Source organism: Numida meleagris, chromosome 7 (assembly GCF_002078875.1).
Source record: "Numida meleagris isolate 19003 breed g44 Domestic line chromosome 7, NumMel1.0, whole genome shotgun sequence".
In the NCBI taxonomy this organism is placed as follows: Eukaryota; Metazoa; Chordata; class Aves; order Galliformes; family Numididae; genus Numida; species Numida meleagris.
The window spans coordinates 13,816,068-13,843,326 of NC_034415.1; the positions used below are offsets into that span (position 1 = coordinate 13,816,068).

At 38.0% G+C, this 27,259-nt stretch overlaps 1 protein-coding gene and 1 non-coding gene across 2 annotated transcripts in view; one reads left to right on the plus strand and one right to left on the minus strand.

Annotated features, from left to right (window-relative positions):
- BCAR3 (breast cancer anti-estrogen resistance 3) overlaps nt 279-27,259 on the plus strand; it is a 94,203-nt gene continuing 67,222 nt past the window's right edge. The window contains exons 1-2 of the mRNA XM_021404791.1: nt 279-627; nt 23,100-23,219. The gene's annotated coding sequence lies outside the window, so the exon portion shown is untranslated. The remainder of the gene's footprint in view (nt 628-23,099; nt 23,220-27,259) is intronic.
- Nucleotides 758-843, minus strand: TRNAR-UCU. The gene is given in 2 exon segments: nt 758-793; nt 807-843. It is a non-coding gene; the product is annotated as a tRNA-Arg (tRNA).

Sequence of the window (27,259 nt, forward strand, 5' to 3'; positions counted from 1 at the left end):
CTCGTGCTGTAGCTTGAAAATAACGCTGAGGAGATCCCTATGATGGGCCACCGCTGAGGGAGAGCAGTGGATTGATTTCTATGTAGAGCTGTTTTCTGAACGCTGTTCTAGAGACGTAATAGCTTAAGTTGGTCTGTCGATGCAGATACCCTTGCCAAAGATGGTGCTATTGTGGAGGTTTGCTTGGCGGCTTGTTTTTTACTTTTTTTTTTTTTTTTTTAAATACCCACTCTTTGCAAGAGCACTCGAGGGGCGGGCTGCGCGCTCCTGCTCCTCAACATCTGCGCGCCGGGCCGCTGCTTGTGCCCGCGCGTCTCGCGGCTCCGTCGTCGCGCGCCGACGACCGTTGGTGCCCCCGCGCGCCGATGACCGTTGGTGCCCGCGCGCTGACGAGCGGATGAGGGAGGAGGCGATCGGCAGTCGCCGCGGCGTCCGTCTGCGGCCGTCCTCCGTTTGCTGGCGGTGAAGCACGTCAGTGTGTCGTTCCTTCTCGGCGGAGGCTCGAGTCGAGACGGCTGCTCTTCTGCCGCTGTCTCCGCCCGCTTCCAGCCCTCCCCGCTCCGTCAGGCGTGCCTTGAGGCGCCCCGGAAAGGTCGCTGGCAGAAGGCGCCCGCCGGGCAGCGGCAGGTAGGCCTACCCGGGTATTGCGGCGGTGAGGGAGGGGACGGAGGAGCGAGGTGAAAAGTTCAGATGCAGAAGGAAAAGAGAAGGTGGGGGGAAAAAAAAAAAAAAAAAGGCAGCAAGAAAAGAGAAGCTACGACTCCGCCGGGACTCGAACCCGGAACCTTTGAATCCCTTCAACCCTCTAGAAGTCCAATGCGCTATCCATTGCGCCACGGAGCCACCTGTTGGAGTCTTCGCGCGCCGCTCATAGAGGCTGCGCGCGACTGCCCGGGCCCGCAGCGGGGGGAGAGCGATGGGCTGCGGCGCGGCGGGAGTGCGCCCCGCCTCGGGTACAATCTGTTCCGCGCCTTAGCGATAGGTACTTCATCGTTTATGCGTTTTTTTAAAGTAGTGTGAATAGCCTTAGTCTAACTAGTTGCTATGTGAACAAGTCCCGAGACAGCCCCCACGCACCGCCTGAGTGCTGCGCCCAGCCGCCTCCGTGTGTTTCACGGGAAAGCAGATTTATTGATTTATTTCTTTTCATTCACCAATTCAGTTTCAGTCTGAAAAGCCCTTCTCCCCATCAAAGATATGGAAGCTGCACTGAGCTAGCTCCAAGCCTTAATTTCTTTTAAATGCGTTTCTTTATATATAGATTATAAAATAACTCTTAGGAATTTATTTTAACATAGGTGATTTTCACCTTTGTAGGCATGTGCCGTGTGCCGCTGTGGGTAGGGAGACGTGGTGGGATGTGGGAGCACCTGGAAGTGGCTGAGAATGTTCTGGAACCCTTAAGAGCTTTGTAAAGGGAAAGAACAACAATAAAAAATAGGGAAATAACATTCCATTGTGTGACAGTATTTTCAGTAAGGGTGAAAAAAATATACTTGGGTCGTTGTTCCAAATGCCATGAGTGTCAGTCACTAAATCTATTCAAGGAAGCAGTGACTGAATTGTAACTGTTCTAGTTTCAGAGGAAAATACACAGTGTTTCAGTAAAGTGAGATTTTCCCTTAAAAGCTGTAGTTGTGATCTGAAATAGTCTTTGCTGTTGTGTCTTAAAATCAAGAATAGGCATAAAAAAAAAACCCAACAGTCAAGAGTATAAGGTTATTCTTTTTCTCACCCTCCGAAAGCGGAATCCTAAGCCCAGATAAATCCTGCAGCTCTGGTTCTGCAGTGAGCCCTAACTCAGCTGTGCCTGTCGGGGCTGTTAGGCCCCAGGTGGCATGGAGCTTGCTGCAGAGCCTGTGGCCAGAGTGGCAGGTCTGGAGGCAGAGCTGCTCTGCTGTACTGCAGCCAGCGTTGTGCAGGACATCACTTTTCTAAGAATCTCGCATTTTGTGTAACAGTAATTAAAAAGTTTCAGTACCTAAAATATGAGGAACCAGGGAGCAAATGAAGTTGGTATAGAATAAGCTCATCATGATACATGCTCCTTTTGCCGTAGCATCAAGGTCTGAGATACCGTGTGTAACACATAACCAAGGGGACCCGGGTAATGAAGGTACTGTGTGATGTGCTCCACGTGCTGTCCTAGAGTCAGCCAGTGTGCCTGTAGCCAGCTGTGAGCCAGTGCTTGTTATGGACTGGCTGGTTTTCACATTGCTTCTGCTCAGAGTGGGGGGATGACTGGAAGGTCTTGGTTGTCAAAGCACGATGTTGGAGTTACAGCCCTCAGGGTAACAAAGTCTGAGAAGCCAACAGACCATCTAAGAAAGCTGTACAAGAGTCAGAGGAGGTCTGACTGGATTTACAGGTGCTAAGTTTGTGCAGTCTTGCCACAACTGTTCCATTCTGGACTGAGCTCGTCCTCCTACTCCTGGTAAAGAAATGTTCTGCATTTGCAGATGAAAGAATGCACCAGTTCATTTCTTTAGAAGTTTCTTTTGTGTCCTCAGACTGTAATGACTCAGGCCCTGTGCTTCAAAAAGGAAACAGAACTTTTGCTTTTAAGAATTGAGACGATCCTCGAAATAATAAGCTTAAATTCATGTTTGTTATACTCAGAGAAACCACTTGCATGTAACTAAGAATTGCCACGAACATTCTGTATTTGGAAACTTCTGTCATTTATTGTGGGGCAAACTGAGTGTCCACACACCACCAGCGTGCTTTGATACAGTGGTAACATTGGACAGCATATCATTAAATGATTGCAGATGGTGTAGGACAGGAGGTTGGATGTAGCTTCCTCCTTGTAGATGAAGTCCCAGTACAAAGTCAACGTTTCATTTTGGACAGCAGATGGAGCTGCTGCATGAGAAACAGCTCATGAGCTACGGAGATAGGTTATGTTGAGCAAAAGCAACAGATTAATCTTTGCTGGGTTGGATGGGTCCTTTAGACTTCAGCTCTCCTTTGGCCAGCTGAAGCTCAGTTCTCTTGCAAGCTGTCTTTCATCTTAGCTCCTCTTCAAAGTTATGCTCTGTTTCAGGGAGTAGATGTTTACAGGAGTCCAGCAGAACTGGTTTTAGTTACCAGCACTTAGACAATTTTCACTGAACTAGGCTGGGTGCTGTTTTGCTAATTTTAAATATGAGAAGAAACTGCAGAAGTAATACTTTGACACAAGACAGCAAGTGGATAAAGGGCAGGCCAAAAATAGCACCACCCCATAGCACTTTTCCATTGATAATAAAAAATCCAAACGTTAGTTATGAAATTGAAGTATTCTTCAAGAGACTTTCTAAAACTTTGGTTTCAGCACTGTTTTCCAGTGGGTATTTGTTTCATAGGATTACTTCATGCCTGGTTTATAGATCATTTCTGCTTTGATTTTTTTTTGGTCCTTGTTCACATAGCTTAACACTGTGACAAAGAGCTGCGAGTTTGTTGCTATGTAGTCCTGCAGCATTTCACTCATCTTATATTGGTGCTGCATTTCAGGAGCATTACTTTGTGTGTGTTTCTCTTGCAAAAGGATAGAGAGCCTGCCCAGGTTATTCTGGGAAGGTGAAGTTCTTGCTGTCTGTATTAACATTTCAGTTTTTATAACAAGCAAAATTTTGTCACTTCTCCAACTTTCTCATGCAGCTCTTTTCAGTGTTCTTTTGTGCACTTCCCTCAAGTTGCAGACTGAGCAAAGTACTTGTCTGTGAGGCATTAGCAATGCATGTTCTTAACTATACCAACTCCTCTTGATCTTTGGCCTCTGTATTTTGGGATTTCTGTTTGTGTGGCAGCTCTCCGTTTCTAGTTCCGCTTTTTGTAGTATTTGTTGGCTTGTTTTCTTGTTGTTGTTTTTTTGGTACAGTTATTTGCTTTGAATAGTGAAATCCTAGATTTCATTCACCTTACTGTTCAGTGCATGTTTGTTCTTCTTTGGCTTGAGTTTATTTCTTTGGTATCATGAGTTTTTATCTAGCTTCTCTTTTGCTATTTATTATTTTCAGAGTGAACAAAGAGATGAAAAACAGATATTTTTGTCTCAGTTGAATCCTCGTATTTACCCAAAGGGCCAAAACAGTCCCAAAGACTACGAGCCTAAGTTAATAATTGCCAAAGAAAAGGCTGGATGTGCACAGTTTTGTTCTTGCCTTTCATTTTGCAGCCTAGATGTAACCATCTGGGCTTTTATTTTTTAATTTTTATTTTTAAATTAACATCAAGGTAACAAATACGTAGAGAATTCAGTTGTTCCTCTAAAACTTCTCACAGATGTCACTGTGAGAAGTCACTGTTCAGCTTCTCTCATGCACAGTTGGTTATCTGTGAGGTAATTTCAACATTTTGAGATGAAACCTCCTCTGGAAAAGCCTTTCTGTATATACCTTCTTTTGTTTGTCAGTTTCCATATGTCAATCCTGAGTGGCAAAAGATGTATGATGGAAGCTATCCAGTGGGCTCAGCTGCTTTTCAGCAAGCTTCCCTTCTCCTTTGTATGTTTTCACTGAATGCTACTGGATGATGAACTTCTCCCATTCCCTGTTTATTCTGTTGCTTCCTCAACTTGGTTACTTTGTTCTTCATTTTGTAAGAATGACGCAGTTGTATTGTCCTAAATAAACTTGACACACTGATACCGATTGTGCTGTCTCTGACATAGTTTACTTACAAAACAAATAGAAAACCCACAGCAAGTGTACAGATTTGGTCTCAAGACTTCAGGAACATTCAAGAAGTAGAACATGTTTCGCTAGCTTCTGTGCTTATTATAGTACCCCCCAAAAAAATTAATACATAAATTTTGTTCGTAAAGGATTAAAAACAAGAATTTGAAAATAGAGTTAAAAGATACTGATTCTTTCAGAATCAAAACCAATCCTTGCCTTCTGCCACACTGTTTAAATGCACTATTTTTTCTCTTTTCTTGTCAAATGCTCTTTGAATTATGTTTATGTATGAAACAAATGCAGTGGTTAAGCAGCGCTGCAGTGCAGGTAACAGGAACGTTTTTTAAGTAAACATGCTGGGTTAACTTCTGCTTTCCTCTGAACCACTCTGAATACGAGCCAACTAAATCAGCTGAATAAGTTATTTCAGTGCTAGGCTGATTACAGTAAGAGTAAAATTTGGCCTGTAGTGCTTCTTTTCTTGTTGTTGCCAACAGAGTGGCGCAGTGTTCAGTCTAGGTGATTTTTGCTAACGTTTCTTTGGAGATGTTCCTTGTTAATAAACCCAAGCTTTAAGTCCTGTTATTACCATTCTTTCTAGGAAAAAGAAGTGTTTTTAATCTTTAGTGATTTGGATCCCATCTGAATAAAGGTAGGAAGAGAAAATGCAGCAGACTCTTGTTTCTTTGATAGCAAATACTTTAATATTATGGGATTTGTTGTGTTTCCTACATTTCCCACTCGAGGGCTATGTGGACTATTTATCCTGACAGCTAAAAACTATAGCTGGGTCACTATGTCCTGCCAGGTGAGTGGTAAGTGTGTCCCTAAGGTTGGCTGTGTGTAGTCAGCACTAGTGCTGGAAAAAACTTGCCAGACATGTTCTAATAGGATGAAAAGCTTTTATTCTTAATTAAATTTTGCTTTTCACTCAGTTGTGAACATAAGTGACTGACTCAGCATAATATGTGAATACTGAATCTGATCTATTTGCAGAAACAATGGTATATAAAAATCATATCCGTTTGTCACTCCTTTAATTATAAATATTACCCAGGCTGGGAATCTAGCCCAGAACTATGTACAGATATTCTTCTCTCTCCTTCAACAAGTTTTTACTAGATATGTTTCAAATATATGTTGATTTGACTGTACTGGAAACTTTCAGAAAGTTATCTTGCTGTTGATTTTTGGAACCAGAAAATGTGAATTGTATTTTAAAGGTTTATTTGTAAATAGGCTGTTCTCTTTGAAATTTCCGTTAATGGAACTGTACCACAATTTATGAATTTGATTTTGGTAGCTAAATTCATGGTGTGCAATATGAGGTAACGGAGTGGCATAAGACCGGGTGCCAGTAGTTCTCAAACACTACCCCTGTGCTTGTCCTTCACTTGCGGCATGGCTCAGCAAGCTGTTTGCATTCACTTACAGTTAGAGTGAGGACTGTGTCCAGCTCAGTGTTCTGCAGGAGCTGTAGCTCACGGTTTGTCTGTGGAATTGGCCAACTCCACAGTCAGTGCCTGCAGCCTTCTAACTCTCCACTGATGTTCTTACTCTTTCATCCCACCTGGCAGGCTGTGACAAAGCGTGCTGCAGGTAGGGCTGAGCACCTTGCTCCGTGCAAGCAGAGAAGATGCTCAGAAGCTCATGGCACTCACACACACATCCCACCCCCCAAAGAAAACAACAGGGAAGATGACAAGCTCGAGTATTACAAAGGAGTTACCTGTGGATGCTCCTTCAGATGAAAAGGTGTTTCTAGAGGGACATCACTGGTACCTTAGGCCTCCAGCATCTCTGCACATGCTCTGCCAAATGGCAAACAAACTTGCCCCATTTTGCAGCAGTTACAGAAACTTTTCACTTCTTGTGAAAATGAGCATTCTCTTTTGTGCAGGTAGAAATTCGAAATTATTTTTTAGCAAGCAGCCAGTGAAGTCTTCTGGTTAATTTATTTATTTTAATATAATTTATGTTCGAGTTTCAATTAAAGAAAAAACAAGAATAGACTGAATTCTATGTCACTTGGGCAAAATACATCCCTGAAGGTTATGTATAAATTGGATGTGAAGGTGACAAATGGTGTGAAGCAGAAGCGTGTCTGTGGGCAGTGTACTGATGAGATGACAGTGAGATAAAAAGGTACTTTGGGGTACTTTGGAAGAAGAGTAAATGGGAGTGAAGGAGTTTCAGGCTGACAGGCGAGTGATGCACACCATATTGGTTAATGTGCTTAATATTAACCATATTGGTTAATATTTCCCCTGGAATATAACTTTCAACTTTTATCAAGGATTGTCTACCACACTGTCATATTTTGTTATCTTTTGTAATTGTGTTACAGCTAGCTATTTTCTGTGTGGATTGGGGAAAAAGTCACATATTTGGTGAAACGTGTTTTTTTTTGTTGTTGTTAAGAAGCTTTTGAAAATGGTTGGGTTTTTTTGTTTGTTTGTTTGTTTAATTCTTCACTTCTATCTATCAGGAATTATTTTTCTCTGCTTTAACAGCCATAGTAGAAGAATGTTAAACTAGCAAGTGATATTTATAGCTAAACCTTGCTTAATTGTTGTTCCATATTCTTTCTTCCTTCCAATTTTTGTCTCCTAAAACTAGTCACTGAAGTTAATACAACTTATTGCCCTGCAGAAGTTACAGTATGAGGAAACAAAACACTACTCATCAAAGGCTCTTCTGTGCAGATAGTGCAGACACAAAGCCTTCTTTGTGGTGAATGTGCAGAGTTAGCTCTGCCACTCTAAAGCACTACTGAATTTTCCTCAATTCTAATGTTGCAGTAAAATAATGTCCATTTGTTCTTTTGTGGAGCTTTAATTTTATTTCCAAAAATACTGTCAGGCAGCAAGCACTGACTTAACAACTTACCAAAAAAAGTCTGTGTTCAGAGTTGATTGGAATTTGCCTATGTAGTCTCTCATTAACTAAAAGGTTTCCTTTTTTTGCGGAAGTGGTATCTACTTATATCTACGTTCATCTTTATTTGTTTGGATTAGTAATGTATACCAGTCATTACTGCAGCAAATCAAAACAAGCAGCTTCCAGCTTATTTGGTATTTGAAAATCATAGCTATTGCTGAAAACAAGATCTGTTCTTTTTTTGCCTTCTTTTCCCCTCTGTGGAAGTAAAATAAACATAATTTTCATTGCAATATGTGTTTGTAAGTAATATTGTACATATTCCAATTTGCAACCACTAAGGTATGAAATCCAGAGGGATAAATTGAAAAAGCCCAAACGAAATGCCATTGCAGCCCATCCAAAGTTGCAGAGAGACTTGGGTAGACATTTATACTGAGATAGAACCACCACTGAGCAACTATCAGTTTTTCATATATGCGGATTTTATTTAATGATTGATGTGAATGCTACAAAATTTTTAAGTGTTCTGATGACAAAGCTAGTTTGGAAGGGAAATGGTTACTTTTTGTATTTAGTATTAATTGCAACATAATTGGTATTATATGGAGAACTTGAGTCTTCTGACAGTTTTGCATCTTGTTTTTCAGCTATACAGTTATCTACTAGAGAGTTGTAAGTTGCGGGTTACTAATCAGAATGAGAAAACAGACACCATTTGGGGAAAGTGTGAGAAATAATGTCTCTAGACAGGATGGACAAGTAACGTGCACACCAAGGTAAAATACACAGAGAACCTTGGCTCAAGGTGTTCAGGAAGATATGAGAATACAGTGGCAGAATCTGATGAACAAAAGGACAAAGGAGAAGCATAAAGACGGGCTATAGAGAGAGAAATATTGGTAGCTCTAGTAAAACCTAGGGAGAGGGGGATTTGGCTTTGGTTTGGAATTGTTTTTTGAGTCTTCATTCCTGCAGCACAGAAAAATAAGTTGGCTGTGCAGATAGCTAATCCCCAGAAGAATATGGTGAAATCACATCCTGGCAGCCTCCACAAGTTCACTTCTTCCTCAAGCCAGAAAGGGTCTTTTGAGCTCTGACAAGATTTTCTTAAACAGTTGTAGTTATAATTTCTACCATCAAACAGAAAGGAGGTTCACATGAGAACTGGTCACTACACTTTTAGATGAGGACTAGGACACACAGACGGCATAGTCATTAGTAGAGTGGGAGCTGCCTACAAACTCCTCTCTGACAGCAAACATGCAAAGTTTATCCTGCAGTCAAGGGATATATGCAGCACACCTCAGATCTGACGGCAAGGCTGTACATGTGAGGTCTGTACGTGGTGTGCATATCGCTAGCTCCTCAATACAACAGTCTTCTGGTTAGGTTCAATACATCTGTGACAGAAGAAAAAAAAATTTGGATCAATAATTGCAAAATTATGGAAGTATATATCTAGTTTTTGAGAGTGTAAATGTTTTCAGGACAGATATGCAGCCTAGGGGAGTGGGGAATCATTCTAATTGAAACTTGTATGTGGCTACCATAGTCAAATAGTTATATTAATACATGATAAAATATAATGTGATGCCTGGAGTAGATACATTTACTTGTCTCTAATCTGTTGATGTCTGTACCTGTCAAGTGTGTTTAGAGTTTATGTGTAGTTTCATGTTGATGTAAATTCATAATTATTTTTTCTTTTATTTTTTTGAGGTTTTTTTCTCTGTGTATAAGCAAACTTATTTTGAAGGAATGTTTTTTCAAGATACAGCCTGTAAAGGTCACAGCTAAAAGCAGGGACTTGTATGTTTCATAATGGATTATTGGTAAATAATTATTATGCTTTTTACCTAGTAGAAAAGTAATTTTAAAAAACAAACAAACAAGAAAACAACAACTCAACGCAATATACAGCTTCTCCTTCATTTGGTAGGGGAAAACAATAACAACAAAAACCCAAAACAAAAAAACTCACTGCTCAATTATTACCTTTGTGATTTGTCAGCTGCTGTCTCCTAGGCAGGTTCAGCTGCCCACTGAGTGCAGGATTTCTCAAGATGTGTCTTTTCCAACAAGATTTCACATTTTAAATGTGTGTAGTGGACCGTGATAACCTCCCTCTGTGGTAAAGAACACTTAATTTATATTTTGCTAATCATTGCCATCTTACTGTTATAAACATATAATACCAAATAATTAGGTGTGCTAGCAGATGTTTATGATCTAACTTTTTGTAGGTTTGAAGTGGAAAGTTCTTAATCTTGATCTAAATCATGGGAGTTACACAATATGTCTGTAAGTTAGCAGTGTTTTTAAAAATTCTGAATCAAAGTAGATTTGTTATATAATAATGAAAGCTGTTCTAAAATCCCCAAACAAAAAAATACAGATAACCAAGATTTAAGTTTTCTTTGCTGAAATGTGATATTTTGAGAGATAAAGGCTTGTAGAAGGGACTGTATGTGATATGCATTTATTATGCGCCCAAAAATAGACATGGGTTGACTACTCACAAGCTAAATAATGGATACAGTCTTCCGTCTTGTGCTGTATGATGTTCAGGGCAATTTTATTTCATTTTCATATTTATATATGAATGCATAATGCATATGGATGCATAGATAATATTGTATATAATATATATATTCTATATATATATTATATTATATATATATTATAAATATATATATATTTCATCTTTATTTTATAAGGCACCTGAATTTTGGTATTTTTGGTCAATTTATCAATTATTTTGAAGGTGATCTTATATTAACGTGTCTTTATAGCTGGTTTTGAGAAGCTTGAAGAAAATACAGGAATATGCCAGTGCATTTTCTGTTTTTCCTACATTGACAGCAGGGTTGCGTAGAGCTCATTTTGCATGATTGTACTTGTTTCTGCTCTTGGGAAACTGTTGCAGACATGGCTCAAGCTTCAACTTCCAGGTGAGGTGTGACATCGGCAGCCATAGTAAACAGTTGTTCATCTTAATGTTACAAGTAGTGATCAGCAGTAGTGATCGTATTTTCTTAGCAAATATATAACTTAATGTAACCAAAACAAAATGCTAAATAATTAATTTTAAGCTAAGAGACAAGTGCAAAGAAGCAACTTTCACTGGCCTGTCAAAAATATAAAGACTTTCTTAGATGATAGATGGGTTGGCTTCTAGTGTTTCTGTGTTTCTTTGATTTGAAGCAGCAGTTTGGTGGTTTAGAATAATAGAATCCTATTCTTTATGAACATCAGGAGCATTTCAACAGTCAGTGATGTTACTAAGAGGATTCTTTTTCTCTGAATTTTAATTCCCAACACCAGTCAGTGCCAGAGGATGCCAAAGGGCAATGCAACCTTCACAAATTCCTAGTAGTGTTATGTACATAATATACCTTTTCTAAACATCACTGTTTTGATCCTCTTAGCCTTTTCTTGTTTGTGTGTTCACCATTGTTATAGTGTAGTACCAGAATGCTCCTGGCTCTAGATTTTTCTGTAATGATAGCAAAGCATTCTTCTCACCAGCGGCTGGCACCATCAAAGACAAATTTTTCAAGTATGCAGATAAGCTTTGCTTAGCTACAGCTGCAATTCATGTCATGTCCTTGCCTTGCTTGTTCTGTCTTTAGTTAGGGGGGATGGCGGGTCAGAGGCTGGGACTTCTGTTTCTACATGCCATGCTTATCAGCAAAAGAAGTTATTATTACTAACTTTGAAATGCGTTTATCATTCTTAGCAAGACCTCATAGTGCAATTAATTTTAGAATTCTCTTATTTTTGCAATGACTTTGTCAGATCCACCCATGTTCCTCTGTTCACATTTCTTCAAAGTCTTGCAGCCAGTGTGCTTTGACCAAGGGGAGCTAAAGTCCAAGTACTATTGACAGTGACACTTGCATTTTAGGGGCCTGGAAATTTGACTTCAGGATGTTTTGCCATTCAAGGAACAAAGGCACGAGATCTAAGGTGCTTTGAATTACATACACATTGTTTCTTACTGTTTTTTGCTTTCAAAGGTAAAAAAATACCATGCCTTATTGTCTTTACTGCTGAAGAACTGCAGTGTATTTCTAAAGTTGGTTTTAGTTCTTGAATCGGCCATGGGAAGATACAAGTCTTTGGCTGAAGAATACTCTCACACAGTATTTGTCAGACTTGAGTGACGTAAAATTGTTCAGCAGCTTACAATCACTGTATTGCCAGGCTGGATTAGTGAAAGTCCCCTGTGTGCAAATGCATTTGATCAAGTTGTTGAAAAGAAGCAAATGCTTCTTTGTGTCCTCCTCTCTGGCCACACTCACTATTAAAATGAGTTCAAATGATAAACTGCAAAGACTAAAATTCTTACAAGCAACCATGAATTTCAGGCCAATATTTTTTCTTTCTGCTCCAGCAGCTGATTGCAATCAAGAGTCTCAGTGCTTGGACGCTTACCTACCTGACTTGTGTGGAAGATAGGTATCTAAGTGCAGCATTAGTTCCTGCAGGAAGTTACAGCTCCAAATTGTGCAAAGATTATATAATCCTTTGCAGTGGATTACTTGGTTGGAATTATAATTAGATGCGTTGCTAAGAGCTCTCTGTGTCATATAAAAAGGTTTGTGGAAAGGAGGAAAATAGTCTAGTCGCTGCTGGAGACTTTTTTCTATATTTTTAATAATAGGCCTGTTGCTTCATTTGCTGAAACAGTATCCTCAGATTAGTGCTGCTTTTTCAACTGCGTCTAATCTTATTTGACTCAAGCATCATGAAATAAAAGAATCAGCGTTGATTTGTTTTGAAATAGTTTTCGTTTATTTTAGCAAATCAATATATTTGAGTTCATCATTGTCCTGATAACAGTAATTCTTTGAAGCTGTTAAACAGATTTATAGGGAGAAATTGGTGTGGAAACTGGCAACTTTAACTGTTTTCCTTTACACAGGCATGTTTTTAATTTAGTGGTGTTCAGTTAACAGGAATTGGAACAAAGTTTGATGACATTTTCTGTAGCTTCTGCAATGTGAAGCATTTCTTTTAGTCGTCCTTCATCAGGCTATGAAATCAAAGAGATTAATATTTACCTCTGTCTTTGGATGATTTGAAGGAAATCAAAGATCATAAACAACTCAGAAAATCATTTAGATATCAATATATCAAATGAAAATCAAGTGACCTTTTCAGCATTAGAGCAGTGACCTTCAACCTGACTTTGAGTCAAGAATTTCTGTTTCCAAGGCTGCTCATTCTTTATGCCAGTATTTTCCTGGCAAAATGTATGGATCTTTTGTGGTGTGTTGTTTGATGGAGAATGAATGAAGCCCCTCTGGCACATTTATCCTGCTATCTCGCTTGGGATTTGAACTATTTTGCCAGAAAATAAAGTTCAGTGCTCTCACTTTCCATTCTAATCCCCTCATTATTGCTACAGGAGCTCCCTGTTTTATGAATACTTTTTCAAATATAGAACCTGGCAGTGGTTTCGGAGAGTCAGTAAAAGTTGAATGGTTTTGAACAATAGCCAATATTTACGGAGTATTGTATAGCTGTGCTTTTGAAGCTGTCATTAGCAGTATTTTGTATCTTAGAATGAGAAGAAACATTTCATTTCATCAGTATAGTCTTCTTTTTCAGTTTAGTTGGTCTCTTTTTGTATTTTCCTTGTCTCACACAGTTGAAATTCGGGCTATCTGAAACATTATTTTAACACTGATATAAGTGGTATAGTAGACTGAGAAGTGTTTTTTTTTCCTTTTGTTTTAATGGATTTTCTTTTAAGTAGGCAGGTACTTTTTAAAAAGAAAAATACTATTATTCCATATGAAGCATCTTGATTTCCAAATATGTGATCATGTTTTTTGTTTACTACATATAGGGCATTGATAAGTGCTTATACATAATTATTAAAAGGCTTTCCATTAAAATAATTAATTTGAATTTGTAATTAGACCCAAGAGAGGGTGATTCTAGTAATATCATTGAAATTGGACATAGTTTCTGGTTCTAAGTGTGTATTTACAACATATATATTTTGGTTTGCATGTGAAACTCATTTTGCAGATCCAGAAATTCATGTAAAAACCTAATTGATGCACATTTTGTTAACAGAGTAAGGAACAATCTCCATTTCAAATATTCTTTAGTGGGAATGCATGAGACTTCTTTTATAGGGAAGAATGCTCTTTTGTGCAATTATCTGTGACTGGATTATCTCATGGAACTGCCTTGTATTTATTAACCTCTTGTTAGATTTGCATAGCTTGCTAAGGAGGTAAAATAACCCTGTTTTAGTGAATGCACTTACAGAATGCACTGTGCAGACAAAGTTTTGGGAGAACAGAACAAACCCTTTTACAGATTATCTCTCTTGAATTAATTATCCAAGAAATAGCAAGGCAATAATCTGTATAACCTTATTACAACATAACTGATTTTATTAAATTATTACTAGTAACTTTAAAGAAAACATATTTTTACTTACCATAAAGGTTTTTATCATTGAAGTTCCACTATGATCCTGCTAAATGTATGAGCTGGCTTGTGCATGTTTACACTTCACATTATTGACTGATAGCTGGAGTAGTTGTCTCCATCTGAGCACAGAGGAGTATCAATGAAGTTGGCATGGAAGAAGGTGTGGAAAGCTTGACATAAACCTGTAGGGAGAGCTGTTGTCATTAATGAACTGTAACACTGATCATGGGATAGCTGTACTAGTTCTCTAAACTGGTAACTGAATATTCCATTCTAGCAGAGACCTTCTGTGTTGGTCGCTATAACAGTACCTCTTTTCTCTAGAATGAGACATCCAGAATTTTGAACTTTTGAATAGTAAAAGTTTAAATAGTTTAAAAAAAAAAAAAGGCTTTTAGAAATATCTGTCTTTACTCTAGAATCACTTAATTTCCATTGGCATCTTCATTTGATTCTTTTCCTTTAGAGCTGTTATATACCCACATATTTGAGGACTGATGTCCTTTTGATTTCTTCTTTAGAAATCTTGTCTGAGATTGTTGGTGAAAATCCATTGGAAGCTTTGTGGCACCATGGATGCAATATAATCTGGGAAAAGTGGCTGAAACTTTGATGTTTCATTAAGCAGTTAAAAGTTTAAAAATGGTGAGATTTTTAATTCTAAATTTCACTGTCAAGAATAGATTGAAACACTGATCTGTTATTTTGAAATCTATGATCCGTCTGCTTGTCTGAACCCATAAAGTTGTATTTCAGCAGTTTACTTTCCTTTCTTTTTCTCACCCACCATCATGACTGTTCAGAATATTAATTATTTAAAAAACAAAATGATTAAAAAAAAAAAGCGCCACAACTCTGCTGTTAACTGTCTACTAAGACCTAACAAAATTAAATTTTAAAACTGCCTTGAGGAAGGCATCACTTCACAGGGATTTGGTCAACTTGATCTAATCCAAGCACAGAGTGAGTTTGTTTTTGTTGTTTTTGTTTTGTTTTTAAGAGTGGAGACAAAATATGTTTATTAAAAAAAAAAAGAAAAGAAAAGAAAATTATTATCTAGCCAAGATTTTACAGACTTTTCCACTTGTAAAACTGTACTACTGCTGCTGTGGTAGGGGAAAATAAAAAGGAAAAAAAAAAGAGGAAAATTCTAATCATTCTGCTGTGTCAGTTTTTCCTGTAATCATGCTTTACTATCGGCTTCAAGAGGGTTTTTTTTTTTTTTTGTCTGTGCTAGATTCCTGTTCTGTATTCACTCTCTTTACCAACTTCAGCTTAAAAGGTTCTTGATTCCTTTTCCATCTTTTGTTAGCTTCTCTTTCTCTTTCTGCATCTGACATTTCTCTAAACCTTTCTTTGTACTATGGTGTTTTTTCCCACACTTTGAAAATACTTCTAGAAAGGTTTCTAGTCAGATTTTAGAAAGAATTCATTAAAAGGGGAGGAGCCCATGAACCTGTAACATGGAAAGTGAAAAAGGACAAGAGCAAAAGGCCATTTAGTTTTTACTTGATGGAACAAAATTTTTGATGAGGAGGTTATCCAGTAACTGCAAGGTTGCAGACATTGTATAATCAAGAGCAAAGTAGTGCAGGTGCTAGATGTCCAGTGCTACACCTGAAATTCATTGAGTTTAATGCAATCTTGGAATACACTTGTGCCTCTCAACAGGTGTTTCTATATTGGGGCAATGCAGAACTTGGCTGAAGCAGTAAACTTTGTTCAGTCCTAATTTTCTTTAAGTTATGCTTACCTGAAGTTCTACTTGGTGATGTCCTAAACTGCAGCAGTAGAAATCATTCTATCTCTGCTATGTTACTGCAGCAGATGCTGCACAATATGGTGAGGCAAGGTTGGAAAGACTTCTGATGAAGAGGCTGAATGCACAGCACTGTACAGATGGAAGCTTGGTATGGAGTATGCCACAGTACAGAAGTCAGCAGGTAAGGAAAGCCTAACAGTGGTGACTGAGAAAATGATAGAATCACACTTAAAGCTTTTGTTTTAAAGTTGTTTGTGATTTGAATGCAGTAACAGCGCATCAGAAAGTAGGAAGAAAACAGAAAGGGACTGGAAAAAATCCTTTGGGGTATCTGCAGAAAGACCAGTAGAAGTGTTGTGTAGTCAGCCCCTTAGTAAGGCAAAAGTTTACTACCACAAAATTAATTAAAAATACTTTGAATAAATTTGAATTGGCATAGCGAGTTTAGACTGGCTTAGCATTTTGTATTGTCTATCTGTAATGCTTTTCATCTGGCTTTGGGAATCCTGGCACTGCATTTACCATATCATCAAAGGGAAAAGGAATAGTTTCTTGCTTATCAGACTTGCCTTGTGTTCACAAAAATATAACTGGTAGCGTCTTTGCAAGTAAATTCTGTTAATTCAAAGATATTCCTGACTCTCAATGTTTACTCCAAAGAGAACTCAAATATTATAACATTTTAGCTAGCTAGCTATTTGGATCTAAATATGTAATAAAAAAATAACTTGTTGCTTTTTGCATGCACAATCAGATGCTGGTTAGTAAAGGCTCTGACTCTTATAAGCTTGTTGACTTGTTAAGGTAGTTGATGAGATTGTGACAAATACTCTTCTTTATGGTTGAGATCCTCATAAAGCACCTTTTAAACTGTTGCAGATATTAGCTCAAGCTCTAATGTTACTCAGGATTATTTCTTACTGTTAGCTCTCTCAATGCAAGTTAACCTGTTCTGGTAAGCTGTAGCCATAAATGTCATGTTTCCATTTAGAGGAGTGAGAGAACATCAATCTAGAATTGAAACAGAATTTAGTGTAAGACTACATTTATTGCTACTTCTGACCAGTGTTCTACTGATCATTCTCACTGAACACAGTAATTAATTTTAGTAAGCCTGCTTATTGATCATCTTCAGGAAATTCACTCCCTTTCTCATGTAATTAAAAGTTGCTTAAAAAAAAAAGAAAGTGGAGAATGACATTACTTTCTAAGGGCATTGAATTTGCAACTAAATTATTTTTCCGAAATAGTTCTCATTTTGTTATCTTTGCTATGTAACCAGGCATCTTAAGCAGCAGATGTTTTCTGCTGTTGACCTTTAAAAGAAATAACGTTGGGATTTTTATTTAAGAAAACAGCATTTCAGCTTGCTGTATTCTGTAAGGAATAAATATTTTTATTTCAAAGTATGATGGCTTCTCTGAAAGTAATACCTCTCATTTTATTATGTTGGCCCATGACGTCAGAGGCAGATGTTGGAGGCAGGGCAGTTCCCACCAGTATTCCATTACATGTTGTTGCTGGGGGGGAAATGGAAGCAGAAGGGACAGTCCGACAGAATGGTGTCTGACATAAGAGTGTGCATGAAGCAAAGGTGTGTCACTGAATTCCTCTGCAAGTTAAAAATGGCACCCATTGACATTCATCACCACTTGCTGAACGTTTATGGAGACCACACAGTGGATGTGAGCACAGTGAGTGGTGCATTTCAGCAGTGACAACAGCAACAGTGGGTCATCTCCACTGGTGCAGATTTTTATGAGCGTGGCATGCAGGTTCTCATTCATCTCTGGCAAAAATGTATAGCTAGTGGTGGTGACTGTGTTGAAAAATAGTGTTTTGTAGTGGAGAATTTTCTTTATCGGATAGTGTTATTGTGCTCTTTGTATCTGTTATAGTTTCCTTGGAAATAAATAGGAGGCATTACTTTCAGAGCAGTCTGAGTAATGTAATGTACTACAAAAAGTTACAAAATAAGCCTTTTACATTAAAGTGAACACACCATGGCTTGGTATAAATTTGTATTTTATGGTTTTTAGGACTTATCATGAAGTATATTTTGTCACTAGGATTCTGTTGGTTTTATGAGCTTCAGTACATAACTGGAGCAGTTACAATCTGTGTGAGTAATCACTACGCAATCTTCTGGCTGGTGTCTTTTTTGCTTAATCCATTATTTAAATAAATAGAAGATGTTTACGTTAGGGGCTGTCTCTGAAATCGTATAACAAAAATCAACAAAACTGAGTGCACAAATGGCTTAGGGAAATGGACTGGGCATGGCTTTGTGGCTTGGGGTACCAGGCTAATGGAGAGGAGTGAGAGAGAAGGAAGGGACTGTTGCTAACTACACAGCTCAGAAGTTTGGGGTAGCTGAGCAGTAAAAATAAATGTACGTGAGAGCAGTGGGAGTTTGCAGAGTAGAGAGGCCGAAAACTATTAGGCTATTGCAGGAAAAGAGAAACTAAGCTGAGATAAGTTCAAATTTTGTTCTAATCCACTTCAATGCAGTGTCGCCTGGGTTTGTTCAAACCCCATTTAACAGCAGCTTAAGATAAAATGGTTGATTTAGCACAGAAGCATGAGGAGTGCCAACACAACCAGCTTTCTTCTGTTATGCTGCAGTAGACAGCTACATAGGAACATAATGATTGACATCTTGTAAAAAGTGTATATATTTGGCCAGTGGCCATAATTTAGCAAACACGTACCTGTGCTCTATTTAATTATAGTGCTGTCAGTTTGATTTTTATCATGAGTCTAATTTAATAGGTAAGATAGCACTCAATTCCTAGAGTTAATTCATCATATGAAAATTTCTGACTTAAGTTACGTTTCTTGTAAGGCAACTTGAAAGATCTAAGTTTACCTTAAAAAGCTGAAGCTCCAGAAGGCAAATAAAAAGGATATATTTATTGTTATTAAACAATATATCTTTTTTTCTTTAACTATTTGAGTTAAAGAATCTGCACATTTGAAAACAAACGAACAGCTCCCCCTCCAGAGTGTTTCTTTTTGTTTTCGAAAAGAGGACCATTTCACATACCCAGTTTTACGGTTTGAGGGGTCAAACACTGACTTGGCACAATGGAGATTAATAACTTCTGAGTTGATATAGCTGAGGAACTGGAAAGGGCTGGGGCATTGTAAATTGGATTAATCTACAGTGAAATAGTAGCTTGGAATCACAACTGTAATTTCGTTCTTCTCTTGAGCCCTTCTCTCTACAGAGAACTTAGCATGTTAGGTGCATTACGGACTGCTCAAGCTGAGAAACAGCTGCACAGTCTTTTCATCAACGTATGCTGGCTCAAGTTCAGCATGGCACTACCAGCAGTCAGGCTGCTTCTAGTCAGCTTCAGGTGCAGGTGGAATGAATTTTCACCTGTCTACAATTTTATTTAACTGGAATCTGCATCACATAAATACTATTACAATTAGCCCTAGTCTTCAAATTATGTGCTAAGATGTATGTACTGAATGAATTTGGAAACTTGGCCTTGCCTTTTCTGGTGAGATGTTGGGTTCATTAATACTTGGTCATGTGATTGCTGTCAGATCACCTGTCATGGCAAATCTGATCTGCATGAACACCTACCATTTCTGTCAATCAACAAGCATATGCAGTACAGCATTCATGTTATCTTTAGGCTAGTTGTGGGAGAATGGACAAGAACTGCTCTAGTCACAGAGTTAGGGAATTGCTGGTACACTGGTTCAATCAGCTGATTAAACTCTGCAAGAGCAAAGTGACACTTTCAAAGTTCTTTGAGCTAATTTGCACTAGCGGAGTAGGCCTACAATTAAACTTAAATGCTAGAGCATCTGTGTGGAATTAGACCAAAAGTGTATCAGTGTCTTCACAGTACAAGCTTGTGCTTATAAAAATGATGTAAGAACATAAGCATTTTCTGCTTATTACCCCAGCTTTTGGTAATTCATTGCTTAAGGAATTTCAGAGATTGTTGTTGCCTCTATGTCTCCATTTGAAATAGTTTATTATTGTTTATTTGTTTCCCCTGTACGTATTGTCTTTTCAGCTTGTTTATACTTTTGCTACCCAAAACATCAGTGGCAGTGTATCCCTTCACTGAACGTGAGTTGTGTGCAATACTGCTGCTTCTGTTTTTGCACTTCTGCTTAACAAATACACAGCTGTTATGGAGAAAGTTGCACTTCTGTTTTGTAAGGAATGTAAATAAGGAATGGTTAGTCTGTGTATTCCGTGAGCATTATATTAAAAATGGTGAAGCACTATCTTACTTGGAAGTTGTTTCTTGTGTGCTATTGGTGATAGGTATTGGCTACTACAGAAAATACCTGTTTTGAAATCTGATATAACTAACTCAGTCCTTGTGGTATTATTTGTGAAGTGTCTGGAAAACAGAACTGTATCACCAGAAGAAAAGCAAATAAATATATTCCATATAATTGAGTTATTCTGATAAAATAGTCTGAGTAGATGTTAAAGACATACTGTTTAATTAGTTATGGACAATAATCTTAATTTGCTGTGTGGTTGCTGAGTCAGTATGCTTTTAAATCCCAACTGGTATTTTGTAGACTCCACCTTTACATAAATGTTGGCCAGAATAACACAAACAAACTGAGTAATGTTTTATGTTTGTTTCTGCATAGTCTGGAATAGATTTGCTGAATTCAGACTGAACTAAAAATTCAAGTTGTGTCACTTTGGAGCCGAGGCTGCCCACGATATTTACACTAATGGTTTCTTTTCAGAGGATTCATATCCTTAATTCCTTCACAACGAGTCAAAATTTTACCAAAAAGATTTTGATTCCAAAAGCTTAAAGCAATAATTTGAACAAGGAAACATGAAGCAAATGCGGGTTTAAAATAAATGAATCTGAGTACTGCATATTCCTATTGTCTACTCTGAGCTATTATTGTTTAAAAAAAAAAAAAAAAAAAAAGCCCTCTCCTCTAGGTTCAGGCTGAACTTCGATGTCTGTGATGGTTTGAGCTCTTTGAGATGGAACTGGCTGAACAGAGCAATCTATTCAGTTAAATGCAGGGGATTCATTCACATGGAAATCATTCCTGGCACAGATGATACTAAGCATGAGTAAGAGGAAACTAAAACGAGGCTCAGAGGACTGCACTCCCAGCAAGACCAAATCAGCAGAGCTTCATTATTCACAGTATGTGTAAGTTACTTTGTATCAGATCAGTCTGGCCCAAAATGTTAGGAGACAGTGGTGAAACATAGTTGCACAGTGAAAGATTACTTTGAATTCATTTGAAGCCTGATTCTTATTTATATGTTTAAATAAACCATGTTTAATGATGTTAAAACTTATCAGCATACTTGAAAGTGATTTTCATTTTAATATTTCTTAAAGGCCCTTAGTACTGAGAAGTTGCATGAGTCTGGTTTAAATCAGTAACAAGGGTAAGACAAAAATGTAGAGCTAACCAGTGCCAGCAGAAACCTGGTATTACACATAGGAAATCTACCTTTTTCTGAATTTCGCTGTATCAGATGTACCTCCACTAGGAGGAGTTGTCATCATATGCTTACACTGTAAGAATATCAGTCTTGTGCTTTAGTTATTTAAAATATTTATGGAAAATGTAATTACAATTACAATGTAAAAGATCTGTAAAATTCAGATATATATGACTGGATTGTTTTACTTACTCCTAAATGGTATCAATATAAATGTGAAATGCAGTTTGTGGAGTGTAAAAGCAAACTTACATTTGTCATTTGCATTTAGGTCAAAAATTGAGTGCACTTCCTAGAAACTACAATTTATTTTGAATTTCATGTTTTTCAAAGAATATAATGGATATCATCTTGTGATCTGAAAGTGCCTGTTTAAAGCAAACCAGTAAATGAAAGATTTTGGTGTCTGAGCTTGTTCCCCCACCTTGCATAAGAATGCTTTCTCTGTCTGGAAAATTCCTCAAAGAAATTCTTTTGTGGTGTGCACACTATATGCTGAGATTTTCTGATCGATGTTACTGCACAAGATGCACTTTGATACTGCTGTACTTGTCATCCATATTCTGCAATATTTTGACAATTGAAAAAGCAGCCTACAATAAAGCAAGCAATATAATTGTGTATTCCAGTGGAGGTTGAGGGATTTCACAACAGGATCTGAGTTAGCCAATTTGTTCTGTAACAGACTGTGAAGTAGGTAAATTCCAAGGTAACAATTTTTGCAGTGAAATGATGCATGAGTATTTAACTTTTTCCAGAGTTCTGACATGTTTCCAGGATTGACCACTGAGGTGGAATTCATAGTGGCTTCCAAATAATGGTTGGGACTTAGTAATGCTTATTCAAATTTAAATGCTTTTAAAATGTTTCTAGGTATGTATTGTACTTTAACACAGGTAACAACTCCATTATGTCTTGCTTTTCTGGAGGAGAAATATTTTGGGCTTTATAGTTCATGTTTTTAAACAAACAAACATATTTTCAGTGTTCCAAGACTTAGAAAAATGCTAAACAGCTTCACCGTCTGCCAGAAAGCAACACAGACTCTTTTCTGACCATAGCACGTCAGCCATCAGGCAGCTTCTTCTCATGTGTTCAGAGCAGACAAATGTGTTAGAACAAGTGGTTAGCTGCTGGAAAGTCATCCTTCCAGTTAGTTTATAAAGATCTAATGAGCAAGTTTGTTTCCTGAACAATGGATGAGAGGAAATTCTTCAAATACGAAGTGGTATCAAAAATGTAAGATTGAAGATACTGCATGTCTGAACATGAGCAGTTCCTGCTTCTGGCATCAGTCCTCTGATATGAATTGTTTAGTTCAGAATTTATAGATCTGGAACTGGATGTCTTTGAATTTATTTAGGATATGTTCAAACTTGCCAGTAGTTTGTTTATGTAGATCTTATATGACTGCTTAAACAGAGCACTGAAGTTTGGATAATATTTTGTGCATTTGTCTTTTGTCTTCCTATATCTATCATGCTTATATTTTATTGTCTGTCTTTTTATTTCATTTTAGAAGTTGGAGAAAAAGTAACAAAAAGTATTTTTACTTATAGATAAATAAAAACAACATCCCAGAGACCAAATTCTAGCAGTCTCTCATATGCTTTTGTCATAGACATACTTGGTTATGCTGTAAGTTGTTGATTTGTATTGTGTTCTCATCTTGGACAAATGCCCTCCACAGAATCATAAAAATAATGTATATATAAATTGCAATTACCCTTGGACTAAGAACGTATTAATCTCTTTGGCCATAAGGGCAGGACGCGCATGCTGCCAAGTACTTTCTGTGTTATTCAGTCATTTCAATATTCAAAAGCGACAGTATAGTAATGGAGGTTTTGTGTTTGTTTTTCAGAGTCAAATGCATTGTAATGTGAAGGAACAGGTAGTGAAGAAATTACTCACTTCTAACTGGCTGTCACAGCTTGGTTCTGCAGAATACTGCATGCTCTTTGAACAGTACAGTTATGTAGAGGTAAGAACTGGCTTTGTCAATAAAATCCTTGAGAAAATTTCAGTTATAGTGATCTGTGTTCCATCGTGTGATGTTGAAGGAAACAAATGCAGGATAATGCTTTCTTTTGTCTTAGGAAAGGGGAAAATAAAGCCAATATCTTTTGTGTAATATTCACAGTGAAATAGAGTCACTTACAAATGAGCTAGATAAAATGAACATTTTACTGTTTTTAATGCTGCTTGTCCAATGGTGGTCATGGATGCTTCGGACTGTATGTTTACCAGACCAGGAACACATAACTTTTGTTCTACAAAAGTGAACCAAGAAGGTTTATTTATATTTTATCTAGTTAGGAATTTTGAGAAATGTGTTAATTGTTACATGAAGTTGTTTACCAGTAAATAGATTCTATATGGCTTAAAAGTAGCCTTCACTATTGAGCAAGTACCACATTTTTGTAGGACCTTATGGAAATCACCTTGAAGGTCCTTAGAAGTTTATTTAGAAATTCTTTAGAAGCCCTTTTCCCACAGATCTTACTTGATCAAAATTTTCTCTCTGTTGTCCATTTTGTTATTTCAATTCTTATCATCACTGTACACATTTATTGACAATGTAACATCAATTAAAATCTACCTTGAGATGTTCTCTCTCTGTATTCCTAATTAGGAAAGTAAATGTAAAAATCTAACTGAATATTCTCATGAATTCAAAATATCCTTAGATTAATTTCTAAAGAAGTTTTCAACCAAATTTTTTGGATCACTAATCAAATTTTCATTTAATTAAAATTGACTTTGATGTTACATCGGTGCTCCTTGTATACTAGAGTTCTTCAAATTCAAATAGAGTTTGTAGCAACAAGAACTACATTTTCTATTTTCCCAAATGGATTCAGTCAGGTAAGGCTTAGAAACGCATTAGAAAATGCTATTGTGTGACTCGCTACCATTGTGACATGGAAAATGTTAACATAGAACCTTGGGAAACCTGTCTTGACCCAAAAAAAAAAAAAAAAAAAAAAAAGCAACAGCAATAATAGTTTATGTCTACCCAAGCCTTCAAAGCTGGCTTTAAAAAGTTTTTGCTGTTATGTTAGACGTAGGCTTAGTGTCTTGTTTTGAATACAGTGGACTTGTTTTAAGTTCAAGACCATGAGTTAGAATTTCAGTTCTGCAATGTCTGTAGATTTCATTCCATGGACATTCATTATATCATTTCTTAGTTCTTCAGCCAAAGTGGATATTTTCGTGAATTGAAAATTTAATTACACAAAATGCCTGACTTACCCTGACTTCACATTCTTACTAACCTGCCTAATGTTAAGTGTATGCTTAGCAACTATGTTGATCTAAGTTTCTAAGTTCTTGAAAGTCTAAGCCTTTTATGTTTTCTAACTTTAAAAATAATTACTGACAACTATTTACGTTGTGTTTTGACTTTTTTTTTAAATCTCTGCAGTAGAAGATCAGATTATCGTAGCTATTTTTCTGAGGAGAGTGACACACTGTGTCTTGAATTAAACTATTCTTAGCTAAGTTGTGCATTTGTAGTAGTAGATGCAAGAGTTCTTGCTCTAGCTAGTTCTTACTTCAGATGAATGAAGCAAGAAGGCTTTAAGGCTTCAGAGGGAAAAAGGAATAAAACCAGGAGTGCCAATGATAAGCTATGGGACAGCAAGCCAAAATCTAAGAGGCAGGTTGCTAATGAGACCTTCAGTATGCTCCACAAGTTGCAAGGTACAATGAAGCACTTTTGAGATGTTTCTACGCATCTGTGTGTATGCTATGCCATTATTGGCATAAGTGAAACCTGGTGGGAAGAGACCTGAGACCGATGTGTTATGGTGGATGATTGTAGTCTCTTCAGAAGGGATAGGCAGGGATGGCAAGGCAGAGAGGTTGCACTGTATGTGAAGAAGGGACTGAACTGTCCAGAGCTTGCAGTTGGCAATGACATGGTTGAGAGCTTCTGGGTAAGAATTAGGGACCAGTAAATAAAGTAGATGTTGTTATGGGAGTCTATTGTAAGTGACCCAGCCAGGATGATGACACTGATGTATTATTCCTTAAGGATAATTTAAGAGATACCTATAGATCAGCTGACCTTGTGAGGTGACTTCAATTTGCCAGACATCAGTTTGGAATACCACACAGGAGTTGGACTCAGTGATCCTTGTGGGTGCCTCCCAATCCAGATATTCTGTGATTCAGTGAACTCAGCAACAAAATCATCCTTCAAGAAAACATACACAAACAATATAAATGCAATATGCCTACTATTCAAACTTGAGCAAAAAGATTTTCAGGAAGAGCTCAGAAAGTGTTGATATTAATTCCAGTAAGAAACAATGTAAGCTTAGGGTAACAGAGTGGGAGCTTATATGTATAAAGCTTTAAAGAACTTGCTGCATTTTTGCAGCAGGCAATTATAATATGTGGAAATGTTATTCATCAGGTAGAACAGTCTCCTGCCTTCATAGAATCAAAGGATATCCTGAGTTGGAAGGTACCCACAAGGATCATAGAGTCCAACTCCTGGCTGCACACAGGGCAGCCCAAAAATCAAACCTATGTCTGAGAGCATTGTCCAATTGCTCCTTGAACTCAGCAGCTTGGTGATGTGACCACTGCCCCGGGCAGCCTGTTTCATGTCCACCACTAACTGGTGAAGAACCTTTTCCTAATCTCCAACCCGACCTGCCCCTGATACAGCCCCATGCCGTTCCTTCAGGTCCTGCCTCTGTCACCAGAGAGCAGAGTTGAGAGCTGCCCCTCCACTCCCTGTGAGGAGCTGTAAGCCAACATGAGACCTCCCCTCAGTTTCTTTTTTTCTGGGCCAAACAAACCAAGGGACCCCAGGTGCTCCTCCTATGTCTTCCCCTCTAGACCCTTCAACATCTTTGTAACATTCCTTTGGATGCTTTCTAATAATTTTATATCCTTCTTATACTGTGGCACCCAAAACTTCACACTGTGCTTGAGGTGAGGCTGCACAGCTCAGTGCAGAGTGGGACAACTCCTCCCCTCACCCAGTGGCAGTGTTGGGCCTGATGCACCCCAGGGTACAATTGGCCCTGTTGGCTGCCAGCACACACTGCTGTCTTACATTCAACTTGCCATCAGCCAGAAGCCCCAGATCCCTTTCTATAGGGCTGCTCACCAGCCTCTCATCCCCCAGTCCGTACATATATCCAGGGTTGCCCTGTCCCAGGTACAGAATTTGGCACTTGCTCTTGTTAAGCTTCGTGAGTTGGTGATCATCCAGCCCCCTAATTTGTCAGGATCTCTCTGCAAGGCCTCTTTACCCTTGAGGGGTCCAACAGCAGTTCCCAATTTAGTGTCATCTGCAAATTTACTTAGTGTGTTTTCAAGTCCTGTATCCAAGTCTTTGATGAAAACATTTAAGAGAACTGGTTCTAAAATGGAGCCCTGCAGAACCCTAGTAGTGACTGGCCACCATCCTTGTTACCCCCTTAATTTTAACCCTTTAGTCCAACCCATCAGCCAGTTGTTCACCCATCACATTATGGTTTCGTCTAGCTCTATGCTGGACATTTTGTCCAGAAGAATACTGTAAGAAGCTGTATCAAAAGCTTTGCTGAAATCTTAAAGGTTTGCATCAACTGTCTTCTCTTGGTCAACTGCATGAATAACCTTATCATACAGGAAATTAAGTTAATTAAATAGGACTTTCTTCTTGTGAACCTGTATTGGTTGTGACAAATGACTGTGCTGTTTTTCAGCTGTTTTTCAGTAATTCTCAGAACAATCTTCTGCATAATTTTACCAGGTGCCAAAGTTAGACTGATGGTCAACTCTCCAACGTATCATTTAGAAAAGGCTCAATTTTCTCTTCATTTTCTATTGCTCTCTCTGTTGCCAATCTAACAAGATACAGTAATGTTAACAGACCATAACTGACAGAAGTCTATGGCATGAATCTGCCTTCCTCACTTGGAAAGATCATAGCTGAAGTTCAAGACCAACTAATTTTGTGTATGTGCCATCTTGTGCCTTTTGAACAGAGTACGAGAGGCAGCCCTTGACTCCTTTTCC